Source organism: Capricornis sumatraensis, chromosome 8, assembly GCF_032405125.1.
Source record: "Capricornis sumatraensis isolate serow.1 chromosome 8, serow.2, whole genome shotgun sequence".
Lineage (NCBI taxonomy): Eukaryota > Metazoa > Chordata > Mammalia > Artiodactyla > Bovidae > Capricornis > Capricornis sumatraensis.
Genome location: NC_091076.1, coordinates 23,289,982 through 23,296,603, shown reverse-complemented (window position 1 = coordinate 23,296,603; position 6,622 = coordinate 23,289,982). Strand labels below are relative to the sequence as shown.

At 45.1% G+C, this 6,622-nt stretch overlaps 1 pseudogene; it reads right to left on the bottom strand.

Moving 5' to 3' along the window:
- LOC138083480 (transmembrane protein 225-like) lies at positions 1–2,496 on the bottom strand (annotated as a pseudogene).
- Positions 2,497–6,622: the final 4,126 nt, after the last annotated feature.

The following is a 6,622-nucleotide window of genomic DNA, read 5'->3' as shown; positions in this document are numbered from 1 at the left end:
TTACATGACATGCTTTGATGTGTGTGTTTTTTGTTTTTGTTTTCTTTGAGGATCTTCTATCATGTGGGTGTAGTGTAGCATGACAATACTACTAGGCATTGCAGTACCTGTTGGAAACAAGACGACTTTGATAGAAACCCCACAGTGCTCCATAACCTGACTTTCTCTGGCAGATTTGGGGATGGTGATCAGGCTGCCAGAACCATTGATGGACTGCTTGTACTGTAAGAGAGAGAGGAATCCTGGGAAAAGAGAAGCCAGGGGAGGGTGATGAAGGAACAATAGAAAAGTCACAGAAACACTTCCCTCCCTATGGGCCACAAGGCCCAGCTCTAAAGCCTAATGGTTCCCTTTGAACTGTCCCAAGCCACTCAGGAGGGGGATGCTTTAGCAGGAGAGTTTAGAAGTGTTTGCAGAATAGCTTAAATACAGCCCAACTACAGTCCATGGGGTCACAAAAAGCTGGACTCACCTGAGCACACATGCACAAGGTTTGGGGCTTCCCTGAGGGCTCAGCATGTAAAGAACCTACCTGCAATGCAGGAGATGCGGGAGACTTGGGTTCAGTCCCTAGGTTGGGAAAATCCCTTGGAGGAGGAAAGGGCAACCCACTCCAGTATTCTTGCCTGAAAATCCCATGGCCAGAGACACCTGGCAGTCCATGGGGTCGTGGAAGAGTCGAACACGACTGAGTGACTGCGCACACATACAGGCAGTGCTCAACACAATTGAGCATTCTTTCTGATGGAGGATGTGCTTCTGAGTTAGGAAGTTTAGTTCCAAGGGAAATTTTAAAGGCTTCTTAGAAGACTCTCCGGAGTTTGTAGGTGGTCACTGAGCATCGGTTACTGCTTCTGGCCTGGCAGGACACTATGCCCCCAGGGTCACTGCCTTCACATGAGTGAACGTTCCCTATCAGCCACTCTCTTTAGTCTTGAAGTTGGCAGTTATCTCCACTCTTAAGTGGGGCAGGTATGAAAGAAAAGGTGGAAATGAGGGGTTCCCTCAGAAGCAAGCATATTGAACATCCTTGCAGGAACCATCCTCAGAGTGAGTCTAACTCCTCCACTAGCCCTTTAAAATCCAAAGGTTGGTAACTCTCCCTCCATCCTCTTTCCAATCCTCTCACAGATGAATTGGTTCTTAGCTCCCATCAAGGGCCCTGAAGACACTCACCAGAGGTGAATAACAATAAAATGTCTAAGTACGCAGTGAAAATTATCCAGGAGACCTTGTAACTCGAGCAGTACACAAATTCACCCTGAGATAGCATGTGGTGATACAACAGGAGTGCACTGAGCAGAAGGATGCCTGATGTCCAGACAAAAGGAAAAAGAAAAGTCCCTTCTGACGGACCCTGTCTCTCATACTTAAGTTAACCCGACATATGCTTGACTTCCAAACCCCTACCACGCACAACTGTACCTTGTCCAAAGGGCAATGCCACTTGAGTGGTGGATCCAATTTGGCAGCTGCATATCTAAGCCAAAGAACTGGGAGGGCTGAGTTAGTCAGAGACCACAGCCTGGACCTACAAACCAAGTATGCCCCCAATCCTATGTTAGGGAAGACAAAGTTACTTGTGACTGAAGACAGGAAGTTACCTGTAAGGAAAGCGAGGCAGGCAGTCATGAGAGTATATTTGGTTTGAGGAATCATATAGGTGAATTCAAAACCCAGGAGCAAGTTATGCATGAAGGAAAGGCTGAACACCACAATCAGAATGTTCCTGACCACTTCCAGGCCATCTGTTGAAAAGAAGAAGCTGTATTGGGAGGAGGACAGATATTTCTTCTGGCTCATTTCTACCTGGGGCACACAAATCTCTAGGTAAACAAGAATGAGGTGAAACATTTGATTAAATAATAAAGAGCATAGGTAGGGAAAGAAAGAGATAGGAGTCTTAAGCTAAATGGGAGATGGAACCAAAAGAAACTGTTCTCTATCTTTGTATCTTGTAAACTTCTTTCTCCATTTTTTTTTTTAATGTATTTCTTGCTAAACACTCTTGGCTTCCTCTAGTGGCAATGTAATGTGTTTTCTTTGCTACCAGTCACCTTTCTTTTATATCCTCACATTCTAGATGTGCTAGATTCCCTGTTGCTACTGTCAGGGCTTCTCAGAGATCCATCAGGTAAGTCTGTGAGCTTCTAAGCCTTTCTCCAAAACATGCTAATACTGAGCTTTTTTGTGTTGATTATGGAAGTGGGCACACTGCAACCACAGGTGGTTACACTAGAGGATAATGGTGAGATGAATGGAAGTTAAGGAAGGATGAACCCTTTTTCTCTACCCATCTCTTTCCATAGTATAACTCTGACCTACTGGCCCCAGGGAAGTACAACATATCCATAGATTGTGGCTTATTTTAGGTTTTTAGGGTCCCAACTTCAGTTCAGCCCATTCTTCTATGATGATTTCTACTGCCAAGAAGACTAAGACCCAGGAGGAGAACATTCTGGTGGCTTAGACCTTTCTGACAAGTGTGAGCACCATTGTGATTGGGAGTTTCAAGCAGAGACCATCACCAATATCTCATGCGCTTCTTCTTAGATATGATTAGTCACAAGAAATAGGGCAAAATCTAACTTTTAGTGATTGCTGACACATTGGCCATGGCAGAAGCTGAAGTAACTTAGGAAACAGAGACGATAAATCACATTGTTCCCCACACCTCCATCTGGGCTAGTCTGTTGTCACAGATGCCAACTGCCATGGAGTCATCTTGGTCTGACTCTTGACCCTGAGACCTACTGCTGTGGAAGCACCTAGAGGGCCTAGATTCCCTGAAAGAGGAACCAGATACAGAAGGAGGGATGATATCACACACAGAGAACACTGTCAGATAGAGGAGCAACTAGAGGTCCTGAAAGAAGTTAGATATGTATGATGGAAGACGTTAAGATTATATGTTCCAGGACTGATGAACATTAGATAGGGATCAATGAAACGCACAAGGTATTTGTATCACTACATGAGATGTCAGCTAGCTAGCATCACAAAACAGAAAGCCCACTCACAATTTGGGATGTTTTGAAGATAGGTGAGGGATTAGTGACACAGGTCAGAGAAGAAATCGTATACATAGTTAGGGAAAACAGGAGGCAAGATGCCATTAAATAAGATGTAAACCATGGGAGCAAGCACAAGCTTGCTTATGAGAAAGAATTTAGTAAGTACTGATTTTGTTTAAGTTTAAGATGCCTCGAGAGCATATGACAAAATTAGTCTTGAAACTTAGTAGTAGGTTAAGGGTTATCAACCTAGGAATGGCAATTGAAACATAGGTGTGCATATCACCATGACAGGATATCACACAGAATGTGACAAGAAGCAGTGATGGAAATTCTGATTAACATTACCACTTATGACAAAGAATAAAGGAGGAGTGGTCAGAGCAAGCCTGCATGTGTGTGATTGCATGCTAAGTCCCTTCAGTTGTGTCCTACTCTTTGCAACCCTATGGACTGTAGCCCACCAGGTTCCTCTGTTCATGGGATTCTCCAGGCAAGAATACTGGAGTACTTTGCCATGCCCTCCTCCTGGGGATCTTCCCTACCCTGTGACTAAACTCCTGTCCACATTACCCTAAAAGACCCCTCGACTATAATCACCCAACAACAGTACTCTCTCACCCTGGAGGCCCACAGGAGACTTAAGCCGATTATAGACCATCTTCTTCAAACCGATATCTTAATTCCTACCCATTCACCACACAAAACCCCTATTCTGGCAGTAAAAAAGGGACCAAACTTTTGGAGACTGGTCCAGGACCTGAGAAAAATCAATGAGGCTATTACACTGACATTCCCAGTAGTCCATAATCTTTATACCCTTCTGTCTGCCATACCCCCAACTGCAACCCTCTTCACAGTATTAGATCTGAAAGATGCCTTTTTCACTATTCCCCTCCACCCCCTCTCCCAACCCCTTTTTGCCTTCACCTGGCAAGACCCTGAGACTCACATTTTCCAACAACTAACATGGACTGCTCTTCCCCAGGGGTTCAGAGACAGCCCCCACTTTTTTGGACAGGCTTTACAAAAGGACCTACAGACACTCGACCTAGCCCCAAGTCATCTCCTCCAATAGGTAGATGACCCCCTCCTTTGTAGCCCAACCTGAAAACTCTGCCTCCAACATACTGCCAAACTCCTTGGGGCCCTAAGATCCTGGGGTTATCAGGTGTCCCGATCCAAGGCCCAAGTAGTACAGATAAATGTCACCTACCTGGGGCTCTCCATATCCCACCAACAAAGAACTATTCCCCCATATATAATCCAGGCCTTAATTAACTGTCCACTTCCAAAAAAAAAAAAAAAAAAAACTCCTGTCTATCCTCGACCTCCTAGACTTTTTCCATATCTGGATCTCTAACTTCTCCCTCATTGCAAAGCCACTCTATGAAACAACTAAAGGATGTCTGGATGAGCCCCTCTTTAATCCCTCCTCTCTGGCCAATCCTATTTGCCAGTTCACCCAGAGCCTCCTCCAAATGCCAGCTCTCCACCTGCCAGATCACACCAGACCATTCTTTCTCTCTGCCCATTCCAACCAAGGACACGCCCTGGGACTTTTATGCCAGTGGGCCAGAGATACCTGGGCTCCCATAGCCTATCTGTCAAAACAGCTTAACATGACAAAGGGGTGGCCTCCCTGCATACAGGCCATGGCTGCAATCGCAGCCCTCATACCCAAAGCAAATAAACTCTCTAGACATGCCCCTTTAACAGTCTGTTCTCCACACACCTTCTGAGACTTACTATCACATCAGGCTTTCCTCTCCCTTTCCCCTTCCAGGGTGCAAGTCCTACATGCCTTTCTCTCAACACTCGGCTCTCATTCTCCCCCTGATCTCTGCTTAACCCCATCAGCTTATTACCCACATCATCTATAACAGACCCTCTCCTACATAGCTGCAGCCTAACAGTAGATCTTACCCAAAACCCCTTTTAATATTTAACAGATCAGCCCATCCTAGACCCAGACACCCCACACTGGTTCTTTGATGGCAGCTCTCAAAAATCACCACCCTTCGCAGCAGGATATGCCATCATCCAGGAGACCTTTGCCACAATTATGAGACCCAGACAATTAAAGCTTCACCTCTGCCACCTCATACCATTTCCCAACAGGCAGAACTGAGAGCTCTCACCAGAGCTTTGACTCTGGCTAAAAATCTAAGGGTTAACATCCACACGGACTCCAAATATGCCTATAACATACTTCACTCAAACATTCTAATATGGAGAGAGAGAGGTTTCCTAACACAAAAGGGATCCCCCATTATTAATTCAGATCTGATCCACAAACTTCTAGAAGCAACACTCTTACCAAACAAAGCCGCCATCCTCCACTGTAGGGGACATCAAAAGAGAAGTCTCATATTAGCCTACAGCAATGCTGCAGACCAGAAGGCAAAAGAGATAGCCCTGTCCCACCCCTCCCTCCAGTCCCCTGTCATCTTAGCTCTGACTCCATCTGACTCTCCCACCACCAGAAAAATCCTCTCTTATCTACACTCACTCTTTCATCCCTCGTCCAAGACACTCCAACAGTTCCTCCGTAACCACTTCCCCATATCCACGGGTGACCAACAATATTTAGATAACTTTACCCGCTCCTGTCAAACATGTCAATGTATTAATCCCAATTCCAACCTTAAACCTACCTCTTTTGCAACCCATCAAATATAAGACAGCCTCCCAGCACAAGACTGGCACATAGACTTTACTCATATACCCCCAGTTCAGAGATTCAGATACATCCTGGTCCTTGTGGACACTTTTTCGAGATCGGTAAAAGCATTTCCCACTACAAACAAAAAAGCCCACACTGTGGCCCAAATCCTCCTCATAGAAATTATCCCCAGCTTTGGTCTGCCTTCATTCCTACAGTCTGATAAGGGCCTGAAATTTATGTCCAAGGTACCCAACAACTTGTCCAATTCTTACCCTGAAAATTTCACATTCCATACCGTCCCCAACCCTCAGAAAAGGTAGAAAAGATGAATAGAATAATCAAAAAAACTCTTACCAAATTTACCTTCAAGGTACATCTAGATTGGACTAAACTTTTGCTGATTGTTCTCCTCAGAGTACAGGCTTTGCCCAGAAAGACCCTGGGGCTGAGCACCTTTGAGGTGATGTATGGAAGGCCCATGCTCCCTCCTAGGCTTCTCCCACACCAAGCTTCCTACACTCCGCTCTGCTGGCAGAACTCCACAATGCCCTAGACACCAAGCTTGGGGACATCTTGACCTCGGCTCATTTTTACAACAAGCTGCCCCAAGAAATTAATGAAGATATGGAGCAAGTAACAGGGTCCTTCGTTTCAGTCCAAAGAGAAATTAACTCATTAGCTTCTGTGGCCCTACAAAATAGATGAGCCCTGGACCTAGACTGCTACAATTTTGTTAATGAAATGGACATAGTCCAGGACAGAGTCAAAGAACTTAGAGACAGAATTGAACACTGCAAAAAAGAGCTACAAAACCTTTACAATCCCCAAAACCTATTCCAACAGGCCCTTCCTCGGTTACTCCCTTTCTTGGGACCATTGGTACTTATCATTTTATTCCTCTTATGTGGACCCTGTCTCTTCAATCTCTTTCAAATGTTTC